This window comes from Lactuca virosa, chromosome 6 (genome assembly GCF_052849685.1).
Source record: "Lactuca virosa cultivar CGN04683 chromosome 6, Lactuca_virosa_CGN04683_v6, whole genome shotgun sequence".
NCBI classification, from domain to species: domain Eukaryota; kingdom Viridiplantae; phylum Streptophyta; class Magnoliopsida; order Asterales; family Asteraceae; genus Lactuca; species Lactuca virosa.
This window is the reverse complement of record NC_136431.1, coordinates 7098353-7123614: the sequence shown is the minus strand read 5'-3', so window position 1 is coordinate 7123614 and position 25262 is coordinate 7098353.

The window sequence follows — 25262 nt, the reverse complement described above, 5'->3', positions numbered from 1 at the left end:
TAAGACATATGTACCTACTTTGAGGATGCATACTCTAGGCAAAACAAATCCCTCTCAGTGAACATCTTGGTGATCTTGATCACCGAATCTAATCATATGCTTGAGTGAAAAATACTATTGATCCAACCAATAACCTCCACTAGTGGTATGTACTTAGCTCTAAACATATCCACAAACTGCTTCCAAATCATCACGCTCCGCTCAGCAGGTGAAAGGTCCATAGAGACCAAGTTCGAGCGGTCCTGCGCCCCCGTAAGAAGAAGGTTGTGTATATACATGAACCTCAAGCTATTCGTACAAGCACATGTGTAAAAGAACCCGTCCACATTTGAGATCCATATCATGGCCACAATCGGGTCCCAAACACCGTCAAACTCCGAGGGTTTTGTGTTACTAAAATCCCGATAAAGTATTGATATGGCCTTATTTAACTATGTGTTTTAGGCCATTATCTTAATATATTTGATTAAAATGTTATAGTTTAAGATATATGATACTTAATATGATTTGAAATGTTTAGTTACAGTTAAAATGGAAGCTTGGAATGCAAAAGGAAGAGAAAGAAGCTAAAAATACGCAAACAAGATGTTTTGGACAGCTTGATCCTTCGTCAATTTTTTGACCATATCTCAGTACTCGTAAGTTCAATTAGAGAGATTCAAAATGTTCATGAAACTAGACAAAATTTCAGACAATTTTCTTGTTTTGATAAAATTTTGATTCCCAGTTCCCATGCCATGGAGAAGCCAGTCCCACGGCATAGCGACATCAAGAAATTTTGTGGACACGAAGAAAACAGCTCCCACAGTGTGGCAACTCTTTCTCCATGCCTTGGAGACCTTGGAAAGTATAAATAGAGCCAAAAATTATCCCTAATGACATATCTTGAACCCTAATTCGGTCCATACGAATGTAAACCCCAAAAGTGTTGTTTTGAGGGTCTAGAAGGCAGCTGGAGGGCCGTTAAGCTGATATGGAGCGAAGATCTAAAGGATTCGAGAGCGAATTCATGTCAGGAATCATTCAGTTTGCTTTTCTAACCATAAATAACATTATAATGGTTTCTATATGTGTTTTACTTACTGAATTACGATGTTAAAGCCCTTTGCTTTGCGTTTATGATTAGATGAATCATTGAGATTATGGATTAATTTGCTATTTGGATTGTTAATTCTTGTTTAAATTATTTTGTCAAGTTAGATTGTAACATCCCAAATTTCGAGTCCTAAAATTTCGTTTGTAATTAAGTAATTTATAAAATTGTTTACTGGAAATATTGTCAATATTATATCAATCCATAAACCATCAAGAACATGTCTCAAAATCAAAACATCGAACAGTAATATAAATCAGAGTACAATCCCAGAAAACTCATTGCGGAAACCATGTGTGTGTGTGATGCGCTGCTACGCCGCCGACTCCTTCCCCTTAGATGAAGAGGTACCTGAAACCAAAACTGAAACTGTAAGCACAAAGCTTAGTGAGTTCCCCCACCATACCACATACTATACAATCATACATGTTGTCGGGCAATTCTGGGGTGCCCAACCTACACATGTCAAGCCATTCTGGGGTGCTGACTACCTGTGTCAAGCCATTCTGGGGTGCTGACTACCCGTGTCAGGCAATTTTGGGGTGCCTGCCTACCCTCCGGTCTATCTCACCCGGTCTCGGGGACTATTAAACTCCTACTACTATCACATAATAAACTATCATAAACATGCTGTCAGACATATCTGGGGTGTCTGACCTACCCTGCGGTCCTAACAACCGATCGGGGGACAATTCCCCTCGTACTACCACTATCACATAGAACATAGCATGTTGGCACATAGAACATATCAAGTAAACCAGACAATTATCACAAAGACAATCATCTCAACTGTAATCAACTACTAGTGGGTCGGCCTTGGTGCCTTAGACCCACTTCTACTAGAAGGTAACTCACCTCAATGTCGCGTAGTGTCTGAACTGTCCCCGACGTGAAAATCGACTTTCCTCGACTCCTAAATCCCTACACGAAAACTCTACTAAGTTATCAAGTTGTACCCACAACCCCCATAAGGGTCAACCCAAATCCTGGTCAAAGTCAACTTTGGTCAAAGTCAACCTCCAGTTGACTTGACTCGCCGAATTGGTCTACCAAATCGTCGAGTCCCTATTCCTCCAGAATGATCCAACTCTCGACTCTACTCGTCGAGTCTACCAACAACTCGACGGGTCCTTCTTCAACCATAATACCGGGACCATCTTCAACCGACTCGTCGAGTTCCCCTTGAACTCGTCGAGTTCATCTCCCTCATAAGAATGTGTTCAGTCTATGACTCGCCGAGTTGTATGAACAACTCGTCGATTCCATCTTCATGGGTTGGGAGATTGCCTTGGACTCGCCGAGTTTGTTCATACACTCGTCGAGTCCCATGATTTCCTGGTCTATAATCACGTCCATCTTTGTTGAGTCCTCTTCTAGACTCAACCACACTCCTCAAAATGGCAAAAGTCGGGGAACCATTTCCCGACTCACCGAGTCCCAAGAACAACTCGCCGAGTCCACTAAGTCCATGTCCATAAACTCGATTTCTGTTGAGCTCATCTCATCCAAAGGGTAGATCTGACCTCTTAGGGTCGATATAACACGTAAAGTCACGAACTTTACGTCCATGCATGGGTCTTTAAGCTCAAAAGGACCAAAAATGAGACCTACAAGATGCATGGGGCTCTCATGGCCATAGAGTTGGCACCTTTATGTCACGAGACCCTTCCAAAGTTCAAGATCTGAAGCCATAACTTCACATTACACCCCACAACCCGAATATGGCTTAGAAATGCCTTAAAGATACCAAAACCCAAGCCCTAAAGATGATTTAACACATTGAAAGTCAAGATTGAAGCTTTTTACGTTAAATGAGCTGGAGATGAAACACAATCTCCGGATCTTCTAGCTTCAACTGGAACTCCCAAGCTCCTTTCTTCTTCTCAAGCTTCACAATCAGCAAAGTATGCACAAAAATGGCTTAAGAGCATTTAAACAAGGCTAGGGTTTCAGTTTAAGGTCTTCTGGAAGTGTGAGGGACGATGGAGGTTGATATGGGAGGAGATAAGTTGTTTAAATAGGGTGCAAACCCTCAAATTTAGGGTTTCACTCAGACAGCTACTACTCGCCGAGTCGGTCTCCCAACTCGTCGAGTAGGTCACTTAAAAAGCACGCGCAAAGCTGAGTCTACTCGACGAGTTAGGCCTTCAACTCGCCGAGTCCCAGGGCAAAATACAATAATACTTGGAATTAAATACGTACCAGGAACCGGGTGTTACAAATCTCCCCCACTTATTCTAGACTTCGTCCTCGAAGTCTGCTGCTGAATCCGAAAACAGCTCGGGGTAGTGCTCCCTCATCTCGTCCTCCGGCTCCCAGGTCCATCCCGAGCCCTTGCGATGATGCCATTGCACCTTCACTAGTTCCACCCTCTTGTTTCTCAGATCCTTCGAATTCCTGTCGAGGATAGCTAATGGCTGCTCGATGTAGTTCAGGCTGTCATCCACCTGAATATCCTCCAAAGGCACCACTGCTTAATCATCCACCAGACACTTCCGCAACTGGGAGACGTGGAACGTACTGTGAATCTGACTGAGTTCGGCCGGTAGGTCCAGCCGATATGCCACCTTACCCACCCGGGCTACAACCCTGAAAGGTCCAATATACCTGGGGCCCAGCTTGCCCCGCTTCCTGAATCGAATGACGCCCTTCCAAGGCGATACTTTCAGGAGTACTATATCCCCGACCTGGAACTCCAGGTCCGATTGACGCTTGTCCGCATAACGTTTCTGCCGACTCTGAGCAGTATGAAGCCTGCTCCAAACCTGTTGGATCCTCTCTATAGTCTTGAGTATCACTTCGGTACTCCCCATGACCCTCTAACCAACCTCACCCCAGCATACTGGGGTCCTACACTTCCTCCCATACAAAATCTCGAAAGGAGGAGAGTCAATACTCGCATGATAGTTGTTATTATAGGAGAACTCAACGAAAGGAAGGTAAGTATCCCAACTACCTCCGATGTTTAAAACACATGCCCGCAACATGTCCTCCAGAGTCTGGATGGTCCGCTCACTCTGACCATCTGTCTGCGGGTGAAAAGCAGTGTTGAAGTGCAGACGAGTACCCAACTCGTCGTGAAACTTCTTCCAGAATCTGGAAGTAAACCGCACGTCTCGATCCGAAATCACTGAGACTGGCACTCTGTGCCGAGCTACTACCTCTCGAATGTAGATATCGGCCAACTTCTCGGCCGAGATGCTCTCCTGGATAGGTATGAAATGGGCACTCTTGGTCAACGGATCCACGATGAACCAAATCGAATCCACTCCCCGTGCAGTCCTAGGAAGCTTTGTGATGAAATCCATAGTAATATCTTCCCATTTCCACATGGGAATGTCCAACGGTTGCGTCTTGCCGTGCGGCCTCTGGTGCTCAGCCTTGACTTTCCTGTAGGTCAGGCATCTCTCAACAAACCAGGCTACATCCCTCTTCATGCAGGGCCACCAATAATCAAGACGAAGATCCATGTACATCTTCGTCGCCCCGGGATGAATAGAAAACCTGGATTTGTGCGCCTCCTCCATCAATACCTGGGGCACACCCCCGTGATATGGGACCCACACTCTACGGTGTAGCGTCAATAATCCACGACTTTCATAATCAAAAGAGGAAACCTGACCCACAATACGCTCACTCTTACGGTGTTCCTCCTTCAATCCCTCCTGATGGGCCTCCCGAATCCGCTCCAACAACGGAGTCACAACCGTCATCCTCATAAAGATATCCATGATCGGTGCTGCCTTGCGTCTAAGTGCGTCGGCCACGACATTGGCCTTCCCCGGGTAGTAGAGGATCTCACAATCATAATCCTTTACCACATCAAGCCACCGACGCAGTCTCATATTCAGATTTGGTTGATCCATGAGATACCTCAGGCTCTTGTGGTGCGTGTAAATGGTACAACGAACCCCATAGAGGTAATGACGCCAAATCTTGAGGGCGAAAACAACAGCCCCCAGCTCCAAATCGTGCGTCAGATAGTTCGCCTCGTGAGGCTTCAACTGCCTCGAAGCGTAAGCGATAACATGCTCTCTCTGCATCAATATCGCGCCCAAACCCGAGATGGACGCATCGCAATATACTACGAAATCATCCATGCCCTCTAGCAGGGCTAAGATTGGCGCCTCGCACAATCTCTGTCTCAATGTCTCAAATGCGGCCTGCTGCTCAGGCCCCCAGCGAAAGACCACGACTTTCCTCGTCAGCCAGGTCAGGGGCACGTCTATCTTGGAGAAGTCATGAATGAATCTCCGATAATAGCCTGCCAGTCCCAGAAAGTTCCGAATCTCAGATGGAGACCTTGGAACCTCCCACCTCATCACGGCCTCTACCTTGGCCAGGTCAACCGAAATCCCGTTCTGTTTGACAAGGTGCCCAAGAAACTGCACCTCGTGCAACCAGAACTCGCACTTGGAGAACTTTGCATACAAGCTCTCCCTCCTCAAAGTATCCAAAACCTCCCGCAAGTCCTCCTCATGCTGCTCCTGCGTCTTGGAATAAACCAAGATGTCGTCAATGAAAACGATCACATACCTATCCAACATCGGCCTACACACGCGGTTCATGAGATCCATGAACGCGGCAGGAGCATTGGTGAGCCCAAAAGGCATCACCATGAACTCATAGTGACCATATCGCGTCCGAAAAGCAGTCTTTTGCACATCCTCCTCTCTGACTCTCATCTGATGATAGCCCAAACGCAAATCAATCTTGGAGAACCAAGATGCTCCCTGAAGCTGGTCGAAGAGATCATCAATCATCGGGAGTGGGTAACGGTTCTTCACCGTTACCTTATTCAGCTCCCGGTAATCTATACACATCCGATGCGACCCGTCCTTCTTTTTCACAAATAAAATCGGGGCTCCTCAGGGTGAATTGCTCGGTCTAATGAATCCATTGTCTAACAGCTCCTGCAACTGTTTAGACAACTCCTGCATCTCAGGAGGAGCCAGCCGATACGGTGCCTTGGATATCGGAGCCGAACCAGGGGCTAGGTCGATCGTGAACTCTACCTGCCTCTCCGGAGGTAATCCAGGCAACTCCTCTGGAAATACATCCGCGAACGCTCGTACCACTGGCACATCACTCACCGTCGCCTTACACGCCTCCCGGGTATCCAAGACATAGGCGACATACCCTGCGCACCCCTGCTGGAGATAGCGCCTAGCTCTCGCTGCTGGACATAAAGCTGGTCCCTGCTGTGGCCCCTCGCCCTGATTTACCAGCTCTCCCCCACTTGGGGTCCTGATCCGCACCATCTGTTGCGCGCAGTCGATCACCGTTCCATTGGGGCTCAACCAATCCATCCCTATGATAACCTTGTTCCCCCGCAATGGTATGGGAACCAAATCTACCAAGTAGCGCTCTTCGTACAACCTCAAAACACAATCTCTGAAAACCTCTGACGCCCGCACTGATCGGTCGTCCACAAGCTCAACCTCTAGGGGGCACTCTAACATACCCGAAGACTCAGGAAACCTCTTGTTAAGTGCAAGAGACACAAACAATCGGGTAGCACCCGAATCAAACAACACCTGAACTGGAATACCGTTCACATGGAACGATCCTAAATAGAGCACATAACATAACATATCAAAATCACAACGAGATAATATAAACGTTTAGAGAGAAGAAATCATACCCGTCACCACATCGGGCGCGGCGCGTGTTTCCTTGGCTGTCAACTGAAATGCTCGGCTCCGCACCACTGGAGCCTCTGTCTTGGCCTTTCGGCCATCCGTAACTTGTGCAGTCGCTGGAGTCGGCGCCACCACCGGAGCTGCTACTGATGCTGCTGACAACCTAGAGTAGTTGGGCTTTTTATGGCCCCTCTGATTGCAATGGAAGCACATCAGGTATGATGTCTGAACTGTGGGGGCGGGGCGGTACAATCCCTGCCAAAGTGCCCCGTCTTGCCGCACTTGTAGCAGCCTGACGATCCCGCTCTACAAGCTCCCTCATGTGGCCTGCCGCATTTCCTGCAGCGACTCTGGCCCGACTAGCCCTTCGACCTAATGTCGGATCCCTTGGGTTTCTTCCCCGAAACCCCCGTAACCTGCTCTGTCTCTGCCTTCCTCTTCTTGAGGTGCTCCAAATCAATCTCCCTCTCCCGCGCCCTGGCAATCATGGACTCCAGGGTCGGGCAAGCTGAATAGTTGACATGCTCCCGGATATCAGCCTTCAACATATCATGGTAGCGGGTCTTCCGCGTCTCCTCATCCCCCGCATACTGAGGTACCAACAAGGACCTGTCCCTGAACTTGGCAGTGATCTCTGCCACTGTCTAGGTCTTCTGTCTCATGTCAAGAAACTCCCTGGCCAGCTGCTGAAGCTCCACAGCTGGCGCAAACTCAGCCCTGAACCAGGTCACGAAATCTGACCAAGTAATAGCCTCGATGGATGGGGCTCCCTGCGAGTCACCGACTGACTCCCACCAATCCCTAGCTCTGTCCCTCAAACACCCTGCCGCAAAGCGGACCTTCGACCCCTCCGAGCAGAAGCTCATCAACTGTGCAGACTCAATGTCTGCGATCCATCTCCTGGCAGCAATGGGGTCCTTCACCCCGTGAAAGTCCGGCGCACCACTCCCCCGGAAGTCCTTGAAGGACAGTGTGCGCGTACTTGACTGGCTAGACGCCAAATCACTCCTGAATATCTGGAGGCGATCCTCCATCAGCTCAATAATCCCCTTCTTGATCGACCCAAAAATGACCGGGGTCGCCTCAAGGATACCTCTAGTGATCTCCGACACGATGAACTCGCGTAGCCCGTCATCAAGCTGCTCGGATCCTGCACCCGAGTCTGACCCTGATCCTGACCCATATCCTGCTCCATGTCGCGTAATCGCCATACTAAAAATAAACACAATGATTTCAGGGTCATACATACTCTCGAGAGATCTCACACACTCTCCAAGTTTCCCGGTTCTATCTCGGCCTTCCTTGATTCGAGTACGGATCCTCTGCTTCCAGTAGTACGGGCCTATACTACCTTCTACATCTATCCGTACTTTCCTCAAGAACTGCCTTGACTTCACCAAGTCCCTTTCTACTAATACAACTTCCCAACTAATCTCATCCTAGTCTTTCCTAGGACACCCTCCGACCTACTCCCCGCCATCAGTTACACGAGGAGTCCCTACCACCTTTCCCTAACTAGCTTGCGAATACTGTTACATATTTGCCTAGTAGTTAGTTAAAGCTAGCCATAACCCTTATAGCACAAAGCAAGCAGCATTCGTGCATTGAGTAACCAAATCAAGCATATCCTAATTAGGCTTTCATACGGTTGACTAACAGCCCTAGCATACAGCTCAATAAGCTCATACAACAGGCATATAAGGCATCCTTCCTAGATCCTTAGTTCTATTCTAGCTTGCAGTTCTCAGAATCATATAACAGGCATACAAGGCATCTTCCTAGATCCTTAGCACTAATCTAGCATGCAATTCTCATAATCATATCATATAACATAACGTAACAAGTATGAGTATCTTGGGGAAAACTTACTTGAGCTCGGCCGGTCGCACGCATCACACACCTCGTTCTTTCTCAAAATTCTTTAACTTAGATTTTAGAAAACTATTTTCTTGTAAAAATCTTTCAAGCCCTCGATTTGAGTCCATACACCCCCGAAGGTGTGTCCAAATCCCTTAAACCAAGGCTCTGATACCAACTTGTAACATCCCAAATTTCGGGTCCTAAAATTTCGTTTGTAATTAAGTAATTTATAAAATTGTTTACTGAAAACATTGTCAATATCATATCAATCTATAAACCATCATGAACATGTCTCAAAATCAAAACATCGACCAGTAATATAAATCAGAGTACAATCCCAGAAAACTCATTGCAGAAACCATGTGTGTGTGTGATGTGCTGCTACGCCGCCAACTCCGTGCCCTTGGATGAAGAGGTACCTAAAACCAAAACTGAAACTGTAAGCACAAAGCTTAGTGAGTTCCCCCATCATACCACATACTATACAATCGTACATGCTGTCGTGCAATTCTGGGGTGCCCGACCTACCCATGTCAAGCCATTGTGGGGTGCTGACTACCCGTGTCAAGCCATTCTGGGGTGCTGACTACCCGTGTCAGGCCATTCTGGGGTGCCTACCTACCCTCCGGTCTATCTCACCCGATCTCGGGGACTATTTCACCCCTACTACTATCACATACTAAACTATCATAAACATGTTGTCAGACATATCTGGGGTGTACGACCTACCCTGCGGTCCTAACAACCGATCGGGGGACTATTCCCCTCGTACTACCACTATCACATAGAACATATCATACTAGCACATAGAACATATCAAGTAATAGCGAACAAGACAATTATCACAAAGACAATCATCTCAACTGTAATCAACTACTAGTGGGTCGGCCTCGGTGCCTTAGACCCACTTCTACTGGAAGGTAACTCACCTCAATGTCGCGTAGTGTCTGAACTGTCCCCGACGTGAAAATGGACTTTCCTCGACTCCTAAATCCCTACACGACAACTCTACTAAGTTATCAAGTTGTATCCACAACCCCCATAAGGGTCAACCCCAATCCTGGACAAAGTCAACCTCCAGTTGACTTGACTCGCCGAGTTGGTCTACCAACTCGTCGAGTCCATATTCCTCCAAAATGATCCAACTCCCGACTCTACTCGTCGAGTCTAGCAACAACTCGATGGGTCCTTCTTCAACCATAATATCGGGACCATCTTTATGTTGGATAAGGTGTCTAAGTCCATAACTTATTTGGTATATACTTGACCCGACCCGGCATGGTCCATTTGGGTTGCACTTCACCCGAACTATTTATATGGATAACATTATGAGAAGAGTATATTTGCGGCCTACTAATATATTATAAGTTATAATATATTAATATGAACTTGTATTATTTAATTAGTATTGATCTTAAATTAATTATGAATTAATTTAGTGATCATAAGGTGACTAATTAAATAATGGGCTATTGTACTTATATAGTGTGGGCTAACACTCATAAAGAAATGGGCTAAGCTTGTATGGGAGTCCATGGATGATCCATGGAGCTTTTAACCCATGGATCCTTGGAATAGGAAAAGACATGGGTTATTAGGGTTTACATGGTTCATAACCCTAATCATCTACACTATATAAAGGGGCTTATGGTGCTTGAAAAGACACTATGCGTGTGTGCATAAGAGTGGCCGAATTTCAAGAGTGATTGGATACTCTCTCATAAGTTTTCCAAGTTTGTGGTGATTTGTGATTTCCATTTGAGGCATTCACATTATTGGTGCTTGGCTCTCAAACTCCCAAGGAATCAACTCACTAATAAAAGGTATGTAATTCTTCTAATATCTTTTATGTTTAAAAGTACCCCATGTATGCTAGATAGGTTATGAACCTTGGAAAATTATTTTGCATGTATTTTAGACAAACATAGATTCAAGGTTTCTAGGGTTGCATGAACACCTTAGGAGTGTTAGTTTGCTCAAAACCCAACAGTGGTATCAGAGCCTAGGCTTGTTTGTTTGATACTTGATGCAAACTTGTTGAAAAACTCAAGTTTTCTGCATTCTGCAGCATGAACTCGCCGAGTCCATGGGGAGACTCGCCGAGTCCATGAGTAAATTCATCCTACTCGTCGAGTAGGTTCGTGCACTCGACGAGTAGAAGCCTCAGAATGCAGATTTTCGAGTTTTGCTGCTGGAAATGGACTAGAAACATTACCCTAAACTGTTTTGGTGTTATAAAACCTGTTTTAGATGGTGTAATGTTTATGCTAATCCATTTACAATGGCTTATATCAAAATTGCATGATAATATGTGTTCATATGTTCTTGGAATTTTTGATATGATGTTCATGTTCTTATGAATTATTGTTAGATCATAGGAATTATTTGCTAAATTGTTTATTGATAATTCTTGATCATTTATGTGTTTTAATGGAGTCTATAATTTGTCCTCAAGCTATGGATTTCCAAAGGTCACTTTCATTTATGCACACTTAAAACACATAAGTTACATGAAAATGAAGAGTCTTCATTTTATGAACCTTTAATTCATAAGTTATGAAATGAAAAGTTTTGAATAGTTTCAAAACTTGTCCTCAAGTTTTGGAATTTGTAAAGTTACACACACTTTAATATACTTTAATTCCAAACCCTTAGAGTTTTAAAAGTTAAAATTCAACCCTTATACTATTTATAACATTAATGGTTAATTATTATATATATGTATAAGATTAAGTCGTTTTACCGTTAGTAGGCCTCATTCACGAAGTCGGTCTATAAGGGGGGTATAAGGTTGTTGCCTATAAAATGGCAACTTAATGGGTGTCCATTCTCACCCACCGCTTCCTTGATCGGTGGAGGGTCGTTAGCCGAACGGGTAGGACAATGACTTTAAATTCTCATTAAAAGTATAATGAATATTATAAAGTAACTAAGCCTTTAATAAATTCCCAATCTTAGTTACTTTAGGAAAATGTGAATATGGTGTTAACCCATGAAATTCACACTTTGTACCTTACCAAGTCGTTGGTGGAGCGTGTGTGGTTAACCGGCACACTAACTTGGACTAGTAAGGATCACGAAGGGTGACTTAATGTTTATCATAGATCGGTGGAGCGTGTGTGGTTAACCGACACATTGATTAGGTGATAATATTAAGGGTACCAAATGAATTTGCATGGTTATTCACACCTTGTTTTGTGATCCTCGGCATCCCAGTCACAAAACTTGAAGGGCATAATCGAGATTGAAACATGCCATTGAAAAGTTCAATGAATCTCAAAAGAATTTAGGAATTTCAAAACCAATTAAACCTAATAATTCATTTCGTTTTCATGGTGGAAATTGGTGAATCGTCATTCACCTACCTTCAAATATGTTATAGCTTAGATTACGACATCCCTCTTCTAAGTTATAATATATTGTGTTGGATCCTAGCCTTAATATTACATTTGGGTGTATTATTAAGGATTCGATATATCTAATCTAAACTTGTTTTCTTCTTTTTAGATGTCTTCTAACAACAATGCTTCGGGCTCTAACCCTACTGGCTCCTTTTCCCTCATGAACCTTTGTGGGAGGGTCATCTTTGATGGTTCCAACTTCATGGATTGGATCCGGAACATCAGGATGGTCACTCGTTACGAGGACAAGGAATATGTCCTCGATAAGGAGCTAAAGGAGCTTGATGAGTCCACTGCTACTCCTGAGGAGGTCGCTAAGTATCAGGCACATGAAAGAGATGCCACCAAGGTGGCATGCATCATGATGGCCACCATGACAGCTGAACTCCAAAAGTCCTATGAGGACTATTACCCTTTTGAGATGCATCAGGATCTGATGGAAAGGTACCATCAGAGTGCTCGTCAAGAGCGGTATGAAATAATCTCCTCCATGATCACTACCCGTATGAAGGATAGCGGACCAATCACGAGCCACATGCAGAAAATGCAAAGGTATGTAGACCGTCTAATGAAACTGAATGTGAACTTCCCTGAGGAGTTGGCAATTGATATCATTTTGCACTCCTTGCCCTCGTGTTATGATCAATTTCGTATGACATACCACATAAACAAGGAGGAAGTCACACTCAGTAAGCTTCAAGGACTTCTGAAGGCTGCCGAAAGTGGTCTTAAGAGTAAGTCGGTTGCTACTCCTACTCCTACTACTACCCCTGTTTTGGCTATCGGGCAAGGCAAAGGGAAGAAGAGGAAGCACCCTTCGAAGGGTACCAAGGGAAAGTCCCTTGAAGGCTCCTCATCTAGAACCAAAGGTGGTTCTATCACTCCTTCTGCCATCCCTAAGGATGTTGAATGCTTCTACTGTCAAAATAAGGGGCACTGGAAGCGAAACTGCCCAAAGTACTTGCAGGATGTCAAGGATGGGAAAGTGAAACCATCCCATGCATGTATTTACACTATATTGTCTAATAACTCACCATATTATAATTCTTGGGTTCTTGATACCGGTTGTGGTATTCACATCTGTTGTGACTTGCAGGGCCTAAGAAGAAGTGAGGATGTGGAGCATGGAAAGATAAACTTAATCATGGGGAACAAGAAGGTTGCACCTGTTGCCAAGATTGGAGTTTATACTTTGTTTCTAGATAGTGGGTTAAAGTTAGATTTGAATAAATGTGTGTACTCGTCTGAAATGGCGAGGAATATTATTTCCTTTCATGCTTTGTACAAACAAGGTTTTACCTTTTCTTTTGATAATGAAGTTGGTTGTATTAATGCTTTCTTTAATAATGTCCTTTATTTTAAAGCATTATCTTGTGATGGTGTGTATGAAGCTGTATCGGTTGTAGATAATTTAGGAAATAATGTATTATGTATTGATTCTTCTACTAGCTTGGATAAAGCATCTTTGTGGCATTGTCGTCTTGGACATGTAAGCAAGAAACACATAGGCCAGCTCCAAAAGGATGGAGTCTTGGAGTCGTTCGACCTCAAGTCGGATGAGAGTTGTGAGTCTTGTCTACTTGGAAAAATGACAAAATCACTCTTCACTGGTACTTGTGCAAGGGGTGAGGGTTTATGTGGACCATTCAAAACCGCCACAAGGGATGCTAATCGCTATTATGTGACTTTTATTGATGATTTTAGTAGATATGGTTATGTCTACTTAATCAAACATAAGTCAGAAACTTTTGAAAGGTTTAAAGAGTTTAAACAGGAAGTAGAAAATCAATTGGGCAGGAACATTAAGATGCTTCGATCCGATCGAGGTGGTGAGTATCTTAGTACTGAGTTCCTCGACTATCTTAAGGAGTGTGGGATTGTCTCACAATTGACACCTCCCAGGACACCACAGCTGAATGGTGTAGCTGAGAGGCGTAATCAAACTTTGTTGGACATGGTTCGCTCTATGATGAGTCGAGCTTCGCTACCAATCTCTTTTTGGGGGTATGCCTTAGAGACTGCCGCCCACATCCTTAATCTAGTCCCTACGAAGAAGATTGCCAAAACACCTCATGAAATGTGGACTGGGAAAGTTCCCAATTTGGACCATATCAAGATTTGGGGTTGCGAGGCTTTCGTGAGGCGCGAGACTCATGACAAGCTCAAACCTCAAAGTGAAAGGTGTATTTTCATCGGCTACCCACAAAAAATCCTTTGGTTACCTATTCTACAGACCCATTGAGAATGTGGTCTTTGTGGCAAGGAGAAGGGTCTTTCGAGAGAGAGAATTTATAAACCAAGGAGACAGTGGGAGACAAATTGACCTTGAAGAAATTCAAGACTCAATTGGTGAAGAAACCTCAGACACTAGCAATCAACTTGAGGAAGAAATTCCTGTTGATCCAGCTGACGAATCTATACTTCCGAGGCGTTCCACAAGGGTTAGGAACACACCTGAGTTTTATTATGGATTTCATATTACTACGGAAGGTGATACATTTATCAGTGACAGTACACTAGTAGATCTGGATGAACCTAACAGTGTTAAGGAAGCCATGGCAGGCCCAGAGTCTGCTAAATGGAAGGAGGCTATGGACAGCGAGATACAGTCTATGTATGACAATCATGTTTGGAACTTGGTTGACAATGTACCAGGCCGTAAGACAATCGGGTGCAAATGGATCTTCAAGAAGAAGACCGACATGGATCGGAAGGTGCACACTTATAAGGCTCGACTGGTCGCGAAGGGTTTTACTCAGACTCAGGGTATTGATTATGATGAAACTTTTTCACCAGTAGCAAAGATTAAGTCTATTAGGGTTATGCTAGCCATTGCTACATTTCATGATTATGAAATATGGCAAATGGATGTCAAAACCGCTTTCCTTAACGGAAAGTTGGCTGAGGATGTTTACATGAATCAGGCAGAGGGTTTTGTCAGTGCAGAGTACCCCAATAGAGTGTGCAAGCTTGAGAAATCCATTTATGGATTGAAACAAGCATCTCGAAGTTGGAATCTTTGTTTCGATGAGAAGGTCAAAGAGTTTGGTTTCTCAAGAAGTGGAGATGAGTCCTGCGTGTATGTCAGAGCTAGTGGGAGTATATTTAGCTTTTTGGTACTGTATGTGGATGACATACTACTCATAGGAAATGACATCCCAACCTTGCAGGAGGTTAAGTCCTGGCTTGGGAAGTGCTTTGCTATGAAGGACCTTGGAGAAGCTGCCTATATCCTAGGGATAAGGATATTAAGAGAAAGGAGTAAAAGACTAATTGGACTTAGTGAGAGTATCTACTTGGATAAGGTGTTGAAAAGGTTCAACATGCAGTATTCCAAGAAAGGAGAATTACCGATCCAAAGCAATGCCAAACTGAGCAAGGCTCAGAGCCCGAGTATAAAAGATGAGATAGCTGAGATGAGTTGATTACCTTATGCTTCCGCTGTTGGTTCGATCATGTATGCTATGACTTGTACCCGTCCTGATGTGGCCTTCGCTTTGAGCATGGTCAGCAGATATCAGGGGAACCCTGGCAAGGGTCATTGGACTGCGGTAAAGAATATTCTCAAGTACCTGCGGAGGACTAAGGATTTGTTTTCTTACCCTTGGTGGGAGTGATGACTTGAGAGTAGTAGGGTATAGTCATGCTAGCTTTTAGACTGATAGGGATAACTTCCGCTCTCAGTCGGGCTGGGTCTTTACCTTAAATGGAGGGGCAATCACTTGGAAGAGTTCCAAACAGGAGACTGTAGTTGATTCGACTTGTGAATCAGAGTACATAGCAGCGAGTGAAGCGGCAAAGGAGGCGATATGGCTGAGGAACTTCATCGGAGACCTTGAAGTTGTACCAGCTATTAAGGAGCCTATGGAGATTTTCTGTCATAGCAATAGTGCGGTTGCCTTAGCCAAGGAACCAAGAGATCATGGCAGATCCCGACACATTGACAGAAAATATCACTTCATAAGACACAAGATAGAAGAAGGACTCCTCATGTCAAAGAGGGTATCGTCAGATGAGAACCCTGCGGATCCCCTTACGAAGGGACTGGCGAGGGTGAAGCATTTGCAGCATGCGAGACGCATCGGGCTGAGGGACGATATTAGTTTTATAGATTAGATAGTTATTATTGAAACTTGTAAAATGTTATCGACGTTTGATGATGAATAAAAGTTGTGATTTATTCATGAGTAAGGTGTTGCTATCATTGTCAATTATTTACTATTGTTTCAGCTTTGCATGTTTTGACTTCCAGAATAATAAATTTATTCAAACACTCCACAGTCGGTCATATGTCGGAAGTAGGTATGAATAAAGACTGTCATGAATTGGGATTGTAGATGACTAAAGGTGTTTAGACATAGCAATGGTTGCTACAACATTCATGAGTACTCATAAGTTATGAGTATTGGAATAAACCCATGCTCACTTGTATCACTTCATGGAATTTATCTCGAGTGATCGTGAGACGGTAATATCATATAAGTCTTCAAACCTATAGATATGAGTTGTTACCTATGAGTTGGTTGTGCATTGATTGCACGTAAACGCATCAGTAACTTGATGTTATAAAACGTGCCTTTGTGTGCAATTCAATAAGTAGTAGAACAAGCATATGAGTCGAAGTTTATCTGTTCCTTCTAGAAATAGAAGCGATATCTGGGCCCCTCGATGATTTTGTTTTGACCTATGTACCGAGCCCGGTCAGAACTAAATTGATGTGTTCGATTAAGTTCTTTGTCAAACAAATCGGAAATCGGGAAACAAACTGCTGGACAATAAGTAAGACATTGTTCCATGTATTTGTCCGGCTGATATCATGAGAGCAGAGGATTATGTGATCACTTATCTAAAATGGCGCTTCATAGTTCAACAGAGTTTTCGAGAGCTACGATTGCCGGTTGGTTCCTGAAGCTATATAGGCAAATACAGTTATCAGACTTATCCAAGTGGGAGACTGTTGGATAAGGTGTCTAAGTCCATAACTTATTTGGTATATATTTGACCCGACCCGACATGGTCCATTTGGGTTGCACTTCACCCGAACTATTTATATGGATAACATTATGAGAAGAGTATATTTGCGGCCTACTAATATATTATAAGTTATAATATATTAATATGAAATTGTATTATTTAATTAGTATTGATCTTAAATTAATTATCAATTAATTTAGTGATCGTAAGGTGACTAATTAAATAATGGGCTATTGTACTTATATAGTGTGGGCTAACACTCATAAAGAAATGGGCTAAGCTTGTATGGGAGTCCATGGATGATCCATGGAGCTTTTAACCCATGGATCCTTGGAATAGGAAAAGACATGGGTTATTAGGGTTTGCATGGTTCATAACCCTAATCATCTACACTATATAAAGAGGCTTATGGTGCTTGAAAAGACACTATGTGTGTGTGCATAAGAGTGGCCGAATTTCTAGAGTGATTGGATACTCTCTCATAAGTTTTCCAAGTTTGTGGTGATTTGTGATTTCCATTTGAGGCATTCACATTATTGGTGCTTGGCTCTCAAACTCCCAAGGAATCAACTCACTAATAAAAGGTATGTAATTCTTCTAGTATCTTTTATGTTTAAAAGTACCCCATGTATGCTAGATAGGTTATGAACCTTGGAAAATTATTTTGCATTTATTTTAGACAAACATAGAACCAAGGTTTCTAGGGTTGCATGAACACCTTAGGAGTGTTAGTTTGCTCAAAACCCAACACTTTAATCGACTCGCCGAGTTCCCCTTGAACTCGTCGAGTTCATCTCCCTCATAAGAATGTGTTCATTCTATGACTCGCCGAGTTGTATGAACACCTCGTCGAGTCCATCTTCATGGGTTGGGAGATTGCCTTGGACTCGCCGAGTTTGTTCATACACTCGTCGATTCCCATGATTTCCAGGTCTATACTCACGTCCATCTTTGTTGAGTCCTCTTCTAGACTCAACCAGACTCCTCAAAACGGCAAAGGCCGGGGAACCATTTCCCAAATCGCCGAGTCCCAAGAACAACTCGCCGATTCCACTAAGTCCATGTCCATAAACTCGATTTCTGTTGAGCTCATCTCATCCAAAGGGTAGATCTGACCTCTTAGGGTCGATATAACACGTAAAGTCATGAACTTTACGTCCATGCATGGGTCTTTAAGCTCAAAAGGACCAAAAATGAGACCTACAAGATGCATGGGGCTCTCATGGCCATAGAGTTGGCACCTTTATGTCATGAGACCCTTCCAAAGTCCAAGATCTGAATCCATAATTTCACATTACACCCCACAACCCGAAAATGGCTTAGAAATGCCCTAAAGATACCAAACCCCAAGCCCTAAAGATGATTAAACACATGAAAAGTAAAGATTGAAGCTTTTTACCTTAAATGAGCTGGAGATGAAACACAATCTCTGGATCTTCTAGTTTCAACTGGAACTCCCAAGCTCCTTTCTTCTTCTCAAGCTTCACAATCACCAAAGAATGCACAAAAATGGCTTAAGAGCATTTAAACAGGGCTAGGGTTTCAGTTTAAGGTATTTTGGAAGTGTAAGGGACGATGGAGGCTGATATGGGAGGAGATAAGTTGTTTAAATAGGGTGCAAACCCTCAAATTTAGGGTTTCACTCAAACAACTCCTACTCGCCGAGTCGGTCTCCCGACTCGTCAAGTAGGTCACTTAAGAAGCGCGCGCAAAGCCGAGTCTACTCGACGAGTTAGGCCTTCAACTCGCCGAGTCCCATGGCAAAATACAATAATACTTGGAATTAAATACATACCAGGAACCGTGTCTTACATTGATTGAAAGCCATAGGTGTTAAAGATTGCTACTTTATTAACTATTAATGAATTAATAGAGTTTAGATGACCATTCTGAAAGTGTTAATTTGAATCATAGTTGTTCTTGATTATTGGTAGTTATGACTAGACTTTGATCAAAACCTAGGGTTAGGATAATAAAGTGATGAACTTTAATATGTGTGCATGAGTAGATGATCATTATATGCATGATTTAAATCCTCTGATCATTAGGATAAATAAATATCAAATATTGCGCATTACGAACTTAACAATGAAAGTATGAATAATTAATGGCATGACAATGAAATTAAGAGTCTTTAGACCCATTAGGATTAATAGTCTGATCATGATGCTAGTCATATTAGGAATCAGTGAATAATTAATGAACATCCATTGCACTTGAGTAATTAAATATGATTTTGAGATATAATCCAATCTAAACCAAAGTACCCGAAGTGATTCATTTCTAATCACTTTATCTAGTTCTGTAACACCGTAAATTTCAAAACAATTTTTCACTTTTTAAAATATAATTTCAATCATAAATATTCTCGAATCCCAATGTATCACATATCAAATCCATAAAAACACATCCCAAGATCATAATGTATAAAACTCCAATAGTGTGTACTGATCATGCCGGCGCCTTCCCGCGATCCTCACTGGTACCTGAAACACATAACACAAAACACTGTAAGCATAAATGCTTAGTGAGTTCCCCAAAATACCACACACAACACATATTAGCCACTCGAGGCCATAACTCTGTTTGACCCTCTGGTCGATGTGTCTCGGTGGGACCCTCCAGTCCCATAACTCTGTGGGCCCTCTGGCCCTAACTCTGTGGACCTTCCGGTCCTAACTCTGTAAACTCTATAACATACATAGCATAAACCACATAGAAATCACATCATGCAAAAGCATACAAAATACTCTCTCACATAACTCTAATTACCACCCTAGGTAAAGTATAGTGAGAAGACTCACCTCGAGTAACTCGGTAAACCTCGAACTCTGAAATACTGCACTAGCCTTCACCTAATCACATAAATAAATTCTCTAATTAATACAACTTCTAAAGGCTAGGCCAACTCCTCTCTATAAGTTCTCTAAGAAGCGTAAAAGACCATTCTGCCCCTCTAATGGCTCATAAGTCCAAACACTGACTAATCCCTAAAAGTCAACAGAAGTCAACAGTCAACATTGACCAGACTTGCCGAGTGCACTTGAGTGACTCGGCGAGTACATGCCTGCCTCCTCGTCCCTGGTCCTCACTTGACTCACTGAGTCAACCCTATACTCCCCGGGTCGTTACGGATCGCGAGTCACGGGGCAACCCGACTCGACTCGTCGAGTCCCTTATGGACTCGGCGAGTTCCTCCCATGAAAACTCTCAAAAGATCTCTTGAGGTCAGATATGCTTCACCAAACAGTAGATCCATCCTTCTAACATTCAAAAGTCACATAAAGGTGCAACCTTTAGATGCATGCAACCCATACCAAGCCTCAAATGGAGAAATATCACTAGAAATGGCAACCTAGTCTCCAATTGCTTATTTGCTTGCAAAAAGATAGAAGGTAGTGACTCTATGGACCTCTCAAGGTCCAGATCTGATATCATCAACACAAAGGGGACCTCATGCTCACTAGATCTTATAAAAAAGGGAGGTAAAAACCCTAAAATCATGAAATCTATCATATCAATACGAAATAGAAGGGATTATACCTCCAGAGACAATATCTCAAGATGATTAGCTCCAATCCAAGCTCCCTTCACGTTCTAGATGGATCCTCTCTTCTTTCTCTAGCAAAAATCACCCCAAAATGAAGATTATAAGCCCTTTCTTGCACTCAAGCCTTCCTCACTCTCTCTAGGATTTCTCTGGAACAAGGTGGCCTCAAATAACGGCCATAAGGGCCTTTAAATAGGGCACAAGCCCCGAAAATTAGGGCTTCACTTAACAGCGCGAACTCGCCGAGTCCACGCATGGACTCGCCGAGTCCCTTCATTAAATCCAGGCTGGCAGAAGCGCGATTCCACTCGGCGAGTCTGAGCGCCTACTCGCCGAGTCCCTTTCTAAAATTCAACAAAATACTTAAAATAAGATACCTGGGTATCCGAATGTTACAATTCTCCCCCACTAGAATCAGACTTCGCCCTCGAAGTCCTGCTCGGCAAACAACTCTGGATGCTGCTCCCGCATCTCCGACTCCAGCTCCCAGGTCAGCTCGGATCCCTTCTGATGTTGCCACTGGACCTGCACCAGTGACACCTCCTTGTTCCTCAGAACCTTGATCTTCCTATCCCGAATCGAGATTGGCCTCTCCGCATAATTCAGGCTCGCATCCACCTAAATATCCTGCAGTGGCACCACTGCCGACTCATCGGCTATACACTTCCTCAACTGAGACACGTGGAAGGTATCATGAATCTGGCTCAACTCCGCAGGTAGCTCCAACCGATATGCTACCCTGCCCCCCTCGCGGTCACCCTGAACGGACCGATGTACCGGGGCCCCAACTTGCCCTTCTTCCTGAATCGGATCACTCCTTTCCAAGGAGATACCTTCAGGAGTACGAAGTCTCCCACCTGGAACTCAAGATCGGATCGTCGCCTATCCGAGTAACTCTTCTGACGACTCTGGGCCGTCAGTAACCTCTGTCTAACCTGCTGTATCTGCTCTGTCGTCCGAAGCACTATCTCAGTGCTACCCATCACACGCTGCCCTACCTCTCCCCAGCAAATGGGAGTCCGACACCTCCTCCCATACAACAACTCGAAGGGAGGCATACCAATACTCGAATGGTGGCTGTTGTTGTAGGAAAACTCAGCCAACGGCATATACATGTCCCAACTTCCTCCGAAGTCTAACACACATGCTCGGAGCATGTCCTCGAGCGTTTGAATCGTCCGCTCACTCTGTCCGTCCGTCTGGGGGTGGTAGGCGGTACTAAAATGCAATCTCGTACCCAACTCCTCGTGGAACTTCTTCCAGAACCTAGAAGTGAAACGTACATCTCGATCTGACACAATCGAGATCGGTACTCCATAACGCAATTCCACCTCCCGCACATACGACTCTGCCAACCTCTCAGCAGAAAAGCTCTCACTGATGGCAAGAAAATACGCGCTCTTCGTCAGCCGATCGACGATCACCCAAATTGCATCGACACCCCTCGCGGTCCTCGGCAATTTGGTGATGAAATCCATGGAAATATGTTCCCACTTCCACTGGGGAATATCAAGCGGCTGCAACTTGCCATGCGGACGCTGGTGCTCGGCCTTAACCTTGCGACAGGTCAAGCACCTCTCCACAAACCACGCGACATCCCTCTTCATACAGGGCCACCAATAATCTTTCTTCAGGTCCAAATACATCTTAGTGGCCCCGGGATGGATCGAGAACCTCGATCTGTGCGCCTCCTCCATCAAAGTGATGCGCGTCCCGCCCGTATACGGCACCCAAACCCGACCCTGAAAGGTCATAAGCCCACGACTATCGGTAACGAACTCAGGTGCCTGCCCAATCACCCGCTCCCTCTTGCGGTTCTCCGGTCTCACGACCTCTGCCTGGGCCTCCCGAATGGTGTCCAGCACCGGAGTCATCACTGTCAATCTCAAGCAAACATCTCGTATCGGGGCACTCTCCGCCCTACGGCTCAGGGCATCAGCTACAATGTTAGCTTTGCCCGGGTGGTACAGGATCTCACAGTCGTAATCCTTTACCACGTCCAACCATCTCCTCTGGCGTATATTCAGGTTGGGCTGATCCATCAAATACTTCAAGCTCTTGTGGTCCGTGTATATGGTACACCGAACCCCATACAGATAGTGACGCCAGATCTTGAGAGCGAACACCACAGCCCCCAACTCCAGGTCATGAGTGGGATACCTCGTCTCATGAGGCTTCAGCTGCCTCGATGCGTATGCTATCACATGCCCCCTCTGCATAAGCACTGCACCCAACCCTGATATCGATGCGTCACAATACACCACAAAATCCTCCATTCCCTCTGGAAGGGATAACACTGGAGCTTCGCACAACCTCTGGCGAAGAGTTTCAAACGAGGCCTGCTGCTCAGGACCCCACGAAAAAGTAACGCCCTTCCGGGTCAACCTGGAGAGAGGCACAACGATCTTAGAGAAATCTTTAATAAATCTCCTATAATAGCCGGCCAACCCCAGAAAACTCCTGATCTCGGTGGGGGTCCTCGGCACCTCCCAGCTCATTACCGCCTCAATCTTGGCTGGATCGACCAATATCCCATTTTGATTAACGAGATATCCCAGGAACTGGACCTCTCGCAACCAGAAATAACACTTGGAGAATTTGGCTTAAAGCCTCTCCGATCTCATAACTCCGAGGATCTCCCTCAAATGCTCCTCATGCTGCTCTCTGGATCTCGAATACACCAGTATGTCATCGATGAACACGATCACCGATCGATCCAACATCGGTCTACACACCCTGTTCATGAGATCCATGAATGCTGCTGGTGCATTGGTGAGCCCGAAGGGCATCACCACAAACTCGTAATGCCCATAACGAGTCCTGAACGCCGTCTTCTGGATATCCTCATCTCGCACTCTCATCTGATGAAATCCAGACCTCAGGTCAATCTCGGAGAACCAAGACGCTCCCTGCAACTGATCGAACAGATCATCGATCCTCGGCAATGGGTAACGGTTCTTGACCGTTAACTTGTTCAACTCCCTGTAGTCAATGCACATCCGGTGTGAACCATCCTTTTTCTTGACAAAAAGGATCGGCGCTCCCCACGACGAACTACTCGGCTGTATAAACCCCTTTCCCAGCAGCTCCTGAAGCTGCGAGGATAACTCCTGCATCTCTGGAGGTGCAAGGCGATAGGGCGCCTTGGCGATAGGCGCTGCCCCCGGAACCAAATCGATACGAAACTCCACCTGCCTCTTGGGAGGCACACCCGAAAACTCCTCGAGGAAAACATCCAGGAACTCACGCGCTATCAGGACCTCATCGACCAACCTCGGTCTCTCTGTACCTACTCTCGTATCCACAACATAAGCCACAAACCCACTACAGCCCTGCTGTAGACTCTGCCTTGCTCGTGAGGCTGAACAAAATGTCGACCCAGAACGGGTACCCTCGCCATAAACTGTAAGAACTCCCCCACTAGGGTCTCGTATGGTCACCAGCTGTCGCTCGCAGTCGATAACTGCTCCAAATCTGCTCAACCAGTCCATGCCCACGATGACACAGACATCTCCCATAGCAATCGGGACCAAATCAATCGGAAACTCAACGCCGAAGATCTCGAGTACACATCTTCGAATCACATCAGTGGCATACACTGCTCTCTCGTCAGCTATGGAAACTTGCAAAGGTCGACTCAACGCCTCTCGACGAGTACTGATGTGCTGACTAAAGGCTAACGACACAAAAGACCGACTCGCACCCGAGTCAAATAACACCAAAGCAGGTACAGAACACACAAGAAATGTACCTACGCATAACACAATATAAGCATAACACCAAAATCCAAAAATAAGCAGATGAAAGAATACATACCAGCCACGACATTGGGCGCTGCGCGGACCTCCTCCGCTGTCAACTGGAAGGCTCTCCCGCGAGCCTTTGGCGCCTCAGCCTTCACTGGCCGACTCTCCGTAGCTCGCACGGCAGCAGGGACAGATCCCTGAGAAGCTCCCTGAGCTGACCCTCGCAACTGCGGACACTCTGCCTTCCGGTGTCCGGTCTGGTTGCAGTGAAAACAAACTGCAAACCCCTTGGGGCAATCCTTGGCCATGTGCCCCTCCTTGCCACACTTGTAGCAAGACCCTGCTCTACAAATTCCCTCATGACCCTTGCCGCACTTGCCACAAGTGCGGCCCTTCTGGTTCCCTGATCTCGAATCGGCGGGCTTGACCCGCTTGGCTGTCGGCTGGGACTGTGCCGGTTGCCGATCTCTCCCCTGAGACTCCGCCTCCTCTCTAACCTGAGTCTCTAGCTCTATCTCCCACTTCCGGGCATTTGCCTGAAGCTCAGCAAATGTCCGGTATGACGAGTTCGCCACGAACTCTCGTATGTCCCTCCTCAGAATACTCAGATACCGACTCATACGTGCCTGCTCGGTAGACACGTGCTCAGGGCAAAACATCGCCCTCTCATGGAACATCCTGGTGATCACAGTAACATACTCAGTACCCTGCTTGAGGGTCAGAAACTCCTGGGCCAAACGTTCCCTCTCCACCGGGGGAACGTACTTATCACGAAACATAGCGGTGAACCTCTCCCAAGTCACTGCGGCAGACTCTGCAGGTGTGTAGTGTGCTGTCACAAACTTGGACCAGTCCTTCGCTCCCAAGCGAAGCTGGTTCAGCGCGAACCGAACTCTCAGATGCTCCGGACAAGAACACGTATAAAAGCATCCCTCAATATCAGAAACCCATCTCATCGCAGCAATCAGGTCCTGCGTCCCATCAAACTCTGGTGGC